Source organism: Rattus norvegicus, chromosome 10 (genome assembly GCF_036323735.1).
Source record: "Rattus norvegicus strain BN/NHsdMcwi chromosome 10, GRCr8, whole genome shotgun sequence".
NCBI classification, from domain to species: Eukaryota; Metazoa; Chordata; class Mammalia; order Rodentia; family Muridae; genus Rattus; species Rattus norvegicus.
This window is the reverse complement of record NC_086028.1, coordinates 52296433-52306331: the sequence shown is the minus strand read 5'-3', so window position 1 is coordinate 52306331 and position 9899 is coordinate 52296433. Positions and strand designations below refer to the sequence as shown.

The window sequence follows — 9899 nt, the reverse complement described above, 5'->3', positions numbered from 1 at the left end:
TGTCGTTGGGCAATGGTGGCACGCACTCTTAATCCCAGCGCTAGGGAGGCAGAGGCAGGTGGATCTATGTGAGTTTGAGGCCAGCCTGGTCTACAAAGCTGTTTCTAAGCAGTGCAATTAGTAGCGCTTGCCTGTCCTAGATGCCTCAGCTCTTTGATCTTGATAGGCTAATGGCGACCGCCAGGAGTATTCAAACAGGACGCTGCCTGTCAGCTTCCAGATTCCCTTGTCAGGAACCTGTTTTGAGGCCATCAAGTGACTTCTTGAATATGACCCTGTGCCCCTAAACTCTTTTTAACCATCATTTCCCTTCGGGTTTCTTTCCTTTTTTCTCCATGTTTGTCCTGGTAGGGCATAAACCAGATCAAGCCTGAGGCTCACGATGTGATTCCACCATGAATTTCTTCTGTGTGTCTCTCTTTCTTCTTAAGGTGATCAGGCAAGCCAAAAGGACACTCTCTTCTTCTCCTGCTGTCTTGAGCACCTTGTGTTGTTCGCTCAGCACGATTCCGTCTTAGCAATAAATCCCCGACAAGGATGTTGTGATCTCTCTGATTTAATCGGCATTAAACCCTCTGAGTCCTCATATCCTTCCTCTCCCATTTCTTAAAATAGTCTGCAGCACTCAAGTCAAGCATCCTATCGACTTCCTTGTTTCTAATATTGCATAATCCTGCAAGAACACTTTCCCCTATTCTCCTTAAGGAGCACACATAATCAAAACGTTCTCACACGAGAACCTGTGGGTCGGGTGGTCCAGGCAGCCCTGAGGTTAGTGGGGCACATTGCTGCCCGGATGACCTGAGCGCTTGCTAGATTGAAGGGATGTTTCCTATCCCTTCGCTGCTTAACTGGCTTAGAAAGTAAGTCTCTGCCTTTGCTTTATTTGTCTCTCAGGGTGGGATGAAGGCAGAGGAGTTGAATTGTGGGCATCGCCACAATTCTGGGCTCTTGTTTCAGTTCTTACAGGAAGCGTTGAGGTTTGAGTCAGCTTGGCAGGGAGGAAGCTTCACTAAGGGAGCACGGGGATTTGAGATTTGGGGACTGTTTTCAAGAGAGGCCTGGGGTTGTGCTCACTCTCCCTTGCCCCACACTTGGGTCACTGTGGATCTGGAGTGGTCACAGTATTTCAGTCTCTATCAGAGAAACCAAACCCTTTGTAGGACCTGCTTTGAGCTAAGGAAAAATGGTGGGTGGAACAGTGTTCAGCAGGCACCGAGAGCACCTCCCGAATGACGAGATCCAAAGACACGGGGATGGGGTCTCAGGCCAGACTCGGCAGAGGGGATGCACTTTATGATCCATCTGCCTTGTTTGCAGGTGAGTGAATGAGGAGAGAACACGGTTACATGGAAGCCGTTATGGACATGAAAGCCAAACCCACCTTAAAGTTGTCACCGCGACCCCAAGTTGTAGGTGGACGCCAGAAGCGAATTTAGACTCAGACCTGGGCAAATTAGTGGATGTGATATTCCAGGCTTAAGTAAACTCAGGTGGTTAAAACCAAGACAGCATCCCTAGCCCAGGCTTGGTCCATGAATCTGGCCATTCATTTGTGGCCCACCACTGCCCTCTGGTGGCACTCTAAAAAATGCAGCTTAGTTTTAAAGATGGGGTTAGCGTGTCTGACTTAACCTGTTTGTTTGTTTGTTTGTTTGAGCACGTACCCTCGGTATTTGGGTCTCAGGACCAGTTTAACTCACCTGCATGAACCCAGTCATGCTGTGATGAGAATAAAATGAGCAGAAGACAGCGTATCCCATGCCTCTCTCTGGCCCTGCCGTTGTCAGACAATCCAGCTACCTCTTGGGAACTGCCGTTTCTATCAGACACTATTGCTATTGCGTGGGGCCTTTTATCTGAGCTGTAGCATTGATCCTCTAAGATGGGTGCGGTAATTAGCCGTGCTACAGATGAAGAAGTAGAGGCTCACAGAAGACGTCTGGCTCTTCACATATGAATATGAATTCAGCCCCTGGTGACAACAACCTGTAAAGATGTAATTCCGTATCCAGTCTCGCCCCGAGCAGAATGCACAGGGAGATATGACTTTAAAGTAGTGTTCAAGCACACACATACTTTCTGCATGTTTTTTGGAATCTGAGACTAAATTCTAGATGGGCTCTTAGCCTGTCACGCAGGGATGGAGACTCCGGGATGGAGGGAGCAGGACAGAGGCGTGGAAACCCTCTCACCCTGAGAAGACACCGTTTCTGGGGATGATGCGGCTGTCCAATGGGTGTTGGAGAGCCAGAAGGCAGATTCAAAGCGTTTGCGTTACCCCGCCCTCTCTACCTGCAATTGAAAGCAGCCTCCGCTTTGGCCTGTAGATGGCAGCCTAGGCTCAATTGAACCCAAGCCTGGTTTGGTTTGGTTTGGTTTTGGGGTGCCCCAATTCCCACCAGCTGAGAATCACTTTCAGGGGGAGGCTTGGGGGTGTTATAAACTGCTGGTGCATGGGACTGGGCCTCGGAGACTCTGATAGTGATGATCTCGTGGGTGACCGGGGCAATTTGCTGTTGTTGGGTATTTGCTTCCTTGCTCGCTCGCTTGCTTGGAGACAGATGTTTGCTATGTTGCTTCTGCTGGCATCTAAATCCTGGAATCAAGTAATCCTCCTGCCTCAGCCTCCCAGGTAGCTGGGAGTAAGAATGCATTTATCCCACAGTGCCTGACCATAAACGTCGTGTTTTACAAAGCTCCACAGCCGACTCTCCACCAAGGTTAGGAGTGACGGTTTGCACGCTGGGCGCCGTGGTTCCTGTGGGTTTGGTGGGCTGCTCATTTGACGTCCTTTCCTTGCTGTACCTTGTGGAGCCTGGGCCCACAGAAAGAGAGGAGGACAATGAGAAGGGGCGTCATGTGGAGGAATGAAGAATACAGTCCAGACGGGAGAGAAAATAAAGGAGGTTCTTCTCAGGCTGAGAGGAAGGAGCCTAAAGGGAGCCTGCTCGGCGATTAAAACCCGTTTCCTTCCTTACAGAAAAGAACTACGCCATGTAGAAGACTAAGGATTGTTCTAGAAAGCTAGAAAACCTGCCCCTTCTACTGACCAGAGCTTTAACATGAATCCTGGTAGGGGCGCTGTGGACTTCAGGGCTTTGGGGGGGGGGGAGGACCTGGCCAGGCAGGGAAGTGGCAAGGAGTGGTAAGGGGTGTGGACAGCAGAAGTGGCTTCACAGAGAAAGTGGCGTCTTCCCATGTGGACATATATCCTGTGAGGCATTAGCTGCTACAAATGGTCCTCTCTTCCCAATAGCTTCATGCACAAGAATGGAGGCTGGCTAGTCCAGTGCCTTCACGAAGAGGAACAGCAAGGGACCTGTTGCCATAGCAACTCATCAGGCACAGTCACACCACCATGTCCCAATTCTCATCTTTGGGCAAAGCCTCATCATTGAGCATCCCCCCCCCAAAAAAAAAATCATACTGAATACGCAAAACTCCACGATGAACAAAATTTTAAATTGAGACACGATCCCTATCTCCAGCTTTCCCTTTTACCTCAACTTGAATAGCCAACAGCATCGCTGTGGCACTTTCTAATGAATGCAGGCTGCAGTGGTGGGGAGCCCTTCGCTGTCCACCCACATCTTTCCGGAGCCACTTACAGCACCTGTGGAATGTGAGTTATCACAGATCTGTGATCTGTCCGCTGAGATAAATTCTTTCCTCTTCAGTTTGCTTTTGGCCCTGGTGTCTTATCACAGCCGTAGAAAGCAAGCCAAGAGAGAAACTGACAACCTATATTTTTACTTAAGATTCCAGTAGGTCTTCCGGTCATGAAAGCCTGGGTGAGTGGATCTCTAGGAATGCTTGTGGTTATAGTAATGACCACCGGCATTGCCAGTTGGAAAAGCGAAACAAACAAAAACTTTACTTTCTTTTGCAAAAGTTTATTTTAATTGATTGAAAACCACATTACTCATTAGGAACCCTGTGGTGTCTCAACCCACTGCACACTTGCATAATGTACCAATAGTTCCAGATCTGTGGGAACTGTGCTCCTAGCGGAGCAGTGGTGCCACCTAGTGGGAGAGTCTGGTACCGAGCACTCAAGGATAACGCCAAACACAGCATGACGTCCTGGAGCCTCGGCTTCAGCGCAGGTCTCTGGTAAGGGAGGCCATGCTTAGGAACTTACACCGTGGTCGTTGAGATGGAGCAGATGGGAGACTGTGTGGACAGACGGGTCAGGAGGTAAGGGAGTAGGTAGGCGGGGTGTCCCCAAGGTAGAAAAGTCTCGTGACACAGCCACACACAGATAGGGTGACCCTGAGACAGACTCTTAGCCCCTACTTTCCCATCAGTGGAAGTGAGAGAGACCGAGACAATAGAGAATGTATCTCTAACCTCTATTATCTTCACTTCACCTACTTGGGACAAATATGAGAAAATCAAGTCCCCAGAGTCTTTGAAAACACAGGGTATCAGGGTAGGCACTGGAAATACAAAGATAGGTAAGATAGAAAGTTCGATCGAAGTTGACCTGGGTACTGAAGTGGCTGAGGGGGGAGCAGGGAAAAGTCAAGGCCTGGTAAGCTACAGAGTGGGTTCAAAGCCAGCCTGAGCAACTCAGTGAGACCTTGTCACAAAATAAAAATAAAAAGTAAATCATAGGCTGGGGATACAGCTTAGTTATGAAGTCTCTGTGTAGCTTGTGTGAGGTCCAGATTTGACCTCCATGATTGAAGACAGGGGCTGCTTCCAGAAACATGTCAGAATGTGCACTGGTGGCTGAGCTGGTGTGAAAAGACAGCCTAGCGGTGCGAGAATTTCAGCAAACGGAAAGTGACCGTGTTTGCGGGGAATCAAGTGAGGGTACTTTTCTTCTGTCACAGGTGGGATGCAGCGTGATCGTAACAGAGGCCATGCGTGTTTGGGTAGAACTGTGGAGGGTCACACAGGTTTCACGCCGGCCTCTGAGGAGATCTCCGTTGTGCTACACAGACTCAGCTGTGAGCTTGGACACTGTATATCGTTCCCATTTTACTGTGGCTCACTTTACTCGAGTGGGAAAAGAAGATGCGTTCCGGAGAAATCATACTTGGACTTGGAGATTTTGATCCTTTCCTGGGCTGGCCACACGGATCTTTGATGCCTTTTCATCTAGGGTAGCAGCAGCAAGCTGTTCCCAGGGAGCCCCATGGCCATGAAGTAACTGGTCCTACTGTGTTCCCAGGGAGCCCCATGGCCATGAAGTGACTGGTCCTATTGTGTTCCCAGGGAGCCCCATGCCATGAAGTGACTGGTCCTACTGTGTTTCCAGGGAGTCCCATGGCCATGAAGTGACTGGTCCTACTGTGTTCCGGGCAAATGAGCCAAGATGCTTGCCAGACTGGGATGTCAAGCACACCCTCGACTGCTGCTGGCTTTTCATTTATGACGGCTATGGCCCAGGTGCTCTTGAACCAAACAGCTAGTAAAGTCACGTGCATCTCAGAGCATGGGGTTTTTGTGTTGGGTATTCTTTTAGTTATTCTTTGGCATTTTGCGTGTGTTTACGACGTGTCGTGATTATATTTACCAGACCTGAAGCAGGAGGATGGAAAAGGCAAGGCCTGGTAAGCAAGTCAGCCTGAGCAACTCAGTAAGAAGTTGTAAAACAGCATTGAAACCGGAGGGCTGGGGATGTCGCCTGTCTCCTTCCCACCTCCTGTCCTTCCCTTGTCTTTCTTCCTTTCCTGTGTGTTACCCGTTGAGTCCAGGTAGTGCTCCGCGGTGGGACACTGGCTGGTCCTGCGCAGCTAGAGCCGCAATAAGTCGGCGAGTACAATGGTCACAGCGTGTTCAGAAACCAAAACTTCACAACACTCCGCTCTGCTCTTGAGCTCTGACATTCTGCTCATTCTGTGTGTGTGCGTGTGTGCGTGTGTGTGTGTGTGTGTGTGCGTGTGCATGTGTGTGTGCATGTGTGTGCGTGTGTGTGTGTGTGTGTATGTGTGTGATGTTTCTTATATAGAGGCCCCATTTACAGCCCCCAAATCACTTATTCTCTGAGCTTTATTCACTTAGAAGTCTTTGCATTAACTGCTACCCATTTCAGACAAACACACACGCATACACACACACACACACAGACACACACACACACACACACACACACACACATGCTTAACATTACATCCAATCTGCAGAAAAACAATATGGGTTTCCCCTCAGGATCTAGAACCTCCTCAGCTGTGGGTTTTGGTCCAGTTTAAAATGCCAGACCACAAATCTCTTCAGAAAGTGGTTGGTTCGCCTCGTAACCTTTATGCTGTACACCTTTGCCCATCAGATAAGTATTGTAGCAGTCAGGGTTCACATCTGGGCAATACCACCAGTGGCTTCTCTCCTCCAGGGGCCATCATAGCACCTCCGGCACTGTGGAAGCGATCTCTCGGGTGGGGGGTGGGGGTGGGGGAGAGTTTTCAGGTCAGGTCCAGCCTGAGTTCTCACAACCAGAGTGTATTGTGTCTTCAGCAATGGGATCTTACCATGGCTGTGGTGGGAAACCAAGAGCTTGTGTTGTTTGGGGGAGGGGTCTCTACAGCCTCCTTGACAAATCATAACCCCTAAAAAAAGTATCCTGAAGTCTGACACAATTTTAATTTAATAACCATACCTTCTTGGGGGAAGCACTGTTCACCCATGAAGAGTACTTGTGTTTAAACTCCTTTAAAATTTTTTATTTTTGCAATTTAGCTGCAAGATAGTGCATTTCCATATGGGTTTTATAGACAGACACCCACTTGAACCTTTAATCCCTGGTACTACTCTCTCCTATTTCACATTCAAGAGACCATGGGTTCCTCTTCACGACAGCCTTTAAAACCCAAAAGGGGAGTTCGATGAAGTCATGAAACAGAGTAAGAAAAACTGGTCAAAATTGCTCTTTTCATGTAGAGTAATGATTAATATTCAAACTGTCTTCTTAATCTCTGGAGCTAGCTCAGGATGGCGTAAGCCACTGAACCACTATTAATATTTCCTTACAAAGATGTCAAGAGGCACAAAAACCTGTGTGCATTTCTTATCTATGATTCGGACAGTGGAACAAAGGTGACAAATTACTCAGTGTTGTGAGACAAGACAGAACCTGAGGGGAGGAAGCAAGGACAGTAACACTGTGCTGGGTGCCAAGCACTCGAGCCTTGGGTCAGGGTTTGGAGTCTCAGCTCAGGGAACTATTCTGATGACAGGCTACAGAAGTCCTGGACTCTTGTGGCTGGTGCCCATTCCAGCATCCAGGTAGCTGGGCTGGCACTGCCTTCTGATCCCTCCCTGAGGTAAGCACAAAGGACGTAAGTATCTGGAAAGCATCCTAACATAAGCTGCCCCTAATCATAAGGATCACAGTCAAAGTGCTGATTTTTTTTTCCCTAAAAGATTAGTCTTTATTCTGCAGTGTTTTGGAGACAAAGGGCTGTGTGCTTTTGCTCCTGATGACCAATAATGTCAAGTCTTATCTATTGGGAGCAATGCCCTTGAAACCCTCCATTATTGATGTTAATATTATGGTTAGGGTTAAGTATGACTGGGTTCGTGGAAAATCCCCTGCCACCTGCAGAGGACTAATACAAATCTGGTGGTCAGGATGAATATTGATATGATAAAGTTCTGACCTTGCTGAGAAATACATCTGACGTCAAGATGCCCAATGTGATGACCTATAACCTTTCTGAAGAACCAACATCCTGCTGACTAATAGATATGACAAACCTGTGACCTTTCTGACATCCTGTCAACATCAGCCGATTCCCTGACCACAAGAGAGCTGTGTCCTTGGCCTGTGTAAATGTTTCCCACTTACCCCGTCCCTCTGTTACTCCTGTTATGGTATAAATTCAGCCTTGAGAAAAAAATAAAATTGTTGCCTTGATCAGACTCTTGTCTTGGCGTCCTTCTTTGCGTCTCTTGTCCCCCCATTCTCTTCCAGGTACCCTCAGCACCCTCTTTGACACTTATCAGTGGGAACGTATGGTCCACATAGCCCTTGGAAGGTCCTATTAGTATAGGGATGCTAAGCCTGGGGCTGGACGACAAAGTGGGTAAGTTAATCTCTGCTCCTGGGCTACGCTCTTATTTGGCTCCTGGGCATTGACTATAACTGATGTGTACTTCGCTCCTCTTCAGCTCAGGAAAGGGAGCGTGCATATGTGTGTGCGTATGTGCGTGCAAGTGAGCAAGGGAGTCCCAGAAACCACGAGTCACTACCCGTATGCTGAGGCCTAGATCCCCGAGGCTGACTTGGAAATCAGAAAAAGGAGAGTCTGTGTTTCTAACCTCTGACAAACCTGTCGTGTGAAGGGTGAAGTGTGCCCCAGGGAATGTGCCAGGAAATCTTAAGTCTTCACACCTGTTGCCCGGGCACAGACACCTCAGGCCCAAAATAGGGGCAGCTGCTGTCGATGTCACCCAGGGCAGAGGCTGAGCCACATTTGGAAATGTATGTCTCTCTCCCCGCTCTCCTGCCCTCCCCACTCTGAGGACAAGGATTCCTCCTCTCCCTCTTCCTCTATCTCGCTTTCCAAGAGATTTCTGCTCCTGTCTCCCAATTCTGGGCAAGAGAAGGTACTTGATAAATGACAGCTGTGTGAAGACACAGACAGGAAGTGCCTAGTAGGCCACCAACGTGTAGGGTGGAGGCTCTGGGACCTGTTGCTTGAGAAGCCAACAAAATGGAGTTCATGGTTGTCTGAAAATTTGTAAGGAATCACTTCTTAATTCTATTGTCGCTTCTTTACTGATTGGGGAGTCAGAATAGAGAGGCAGGAAGTGGAAGTGGAGAGAACAGGCTTTACCCAAGGGCAACACATTCTCCCCATTTTTTACCTTTGACCTTTTCTATTAAGAACTGGATTCAGCACAGGCGTGATATGCCCGCTGTGTACAAAGCACCTTGCTTGTGGCTAAAGCCTCCCTTTTGGTCTTGGTAAAACTGCCTCCCTCCCCAACTCTCCGAGACTGCATTGAGAGTTTTCTGTTTTGGTTTTGTTTTTCGTTTCTTCTCCTCTTTCCTTGGGTCCTTATTTTCTGTTTACTGTCCTTGGAATTCAAGGTTCTGTCTTACTTGTCATGTACCATGGGGTTATACATCACATAGTTGCTGGGAAGCCTGAGGAGATGGTAGTTTGCCATTTTCCTCATTTAAGTTGAACCTTTTCTTAGCATTGTCCAGCCGGGTTTTCTGTGAAGAGAGCCAACTCTAGGGGTTGGGGGGGAGGGGTGTCACTTGCTCCCAAAAACCTCCCCAAAAAAGCACCATGATTCAGTTGTTAGAACATGCCCTTAAGAAGGGGCTTCTTGCTCCTATGTGTCCAAGATAACATGACCATCTTGAATAAAAATAGTCAGTACCATCTTGGGCTTCTGGCTCCTGGTGGCCTGCAGCCCAGGACACGAGAGCCCCTGGAATGTCTCAGCATAGCTCGGGGTAACTGGATCACTGCTCAGATCCAAGGAGCACTCTGAGGGCCTCTCAGCCTCAGCTGTTTTTAGCAGCCGGATTAGTGGGAGGGGCGCAAATAGACCTTGGTGTCCTGGGAGGCCTGCACCTCCCGTAGTCTGAGGTTCATTTGCTTTATTAAAACTCAGCTGTTGAAGTGACCCATGCGTGGAGAAATGAAAAGCTAGCCTCACCAGCTGCCAGTGGCCGCAGGCTGCCCCAACTCCCCACATAAGGACATGTTACTCCTATTAGAAACCAGTCCCTTGGTTCCTTCAGATGGGGGACATCTGCCCATCATAAATCAACCTTGTGGCCCCTCCAAATAAAGAACTCTACCATCCCAGCCGGCCATCCCTTTATACTCGACAGACCTTTTAAAACTTCTACTCCTGAACATATATTTCTCTTATAATTAAAAAAAGATACAAAAGGTAATAAAAATAGAAGAAATCTATAGCTCTGAGAT

General features: G+C 48.3%; 1 long non-coding RNA gene across 9 annotated transcripts; it reads left to right on the top strand.

Moving 5' to 3' along the window:
• Nucleotides 1–46: 46 nt before the first annotated feature.
• On the top strand, nt 47–7869 carry LOC134480701 (uncharacterized). Of its 9 annotated transcripts, none has more exons than XR_010055392.1 (3): nt 696–863; nt 1661–4200; nt 4842–7869. It is a non-coding gene; the product is annotated as an uncharacterized LOC134480701 (long non-coding RNA). The 9 variants fall into 9 exon arrangements; XR_010055391.1 differs by having other exon boundaries at nt 698–863; nt 1661–2723; nt 2984–7869; XR_010055395.1 differs by having other exon boundaries at nt 698–863; nt 1661–3075.
• The last annotated feature ends 2030 nt before the right edge of the window (nt 7870–9899 follow it).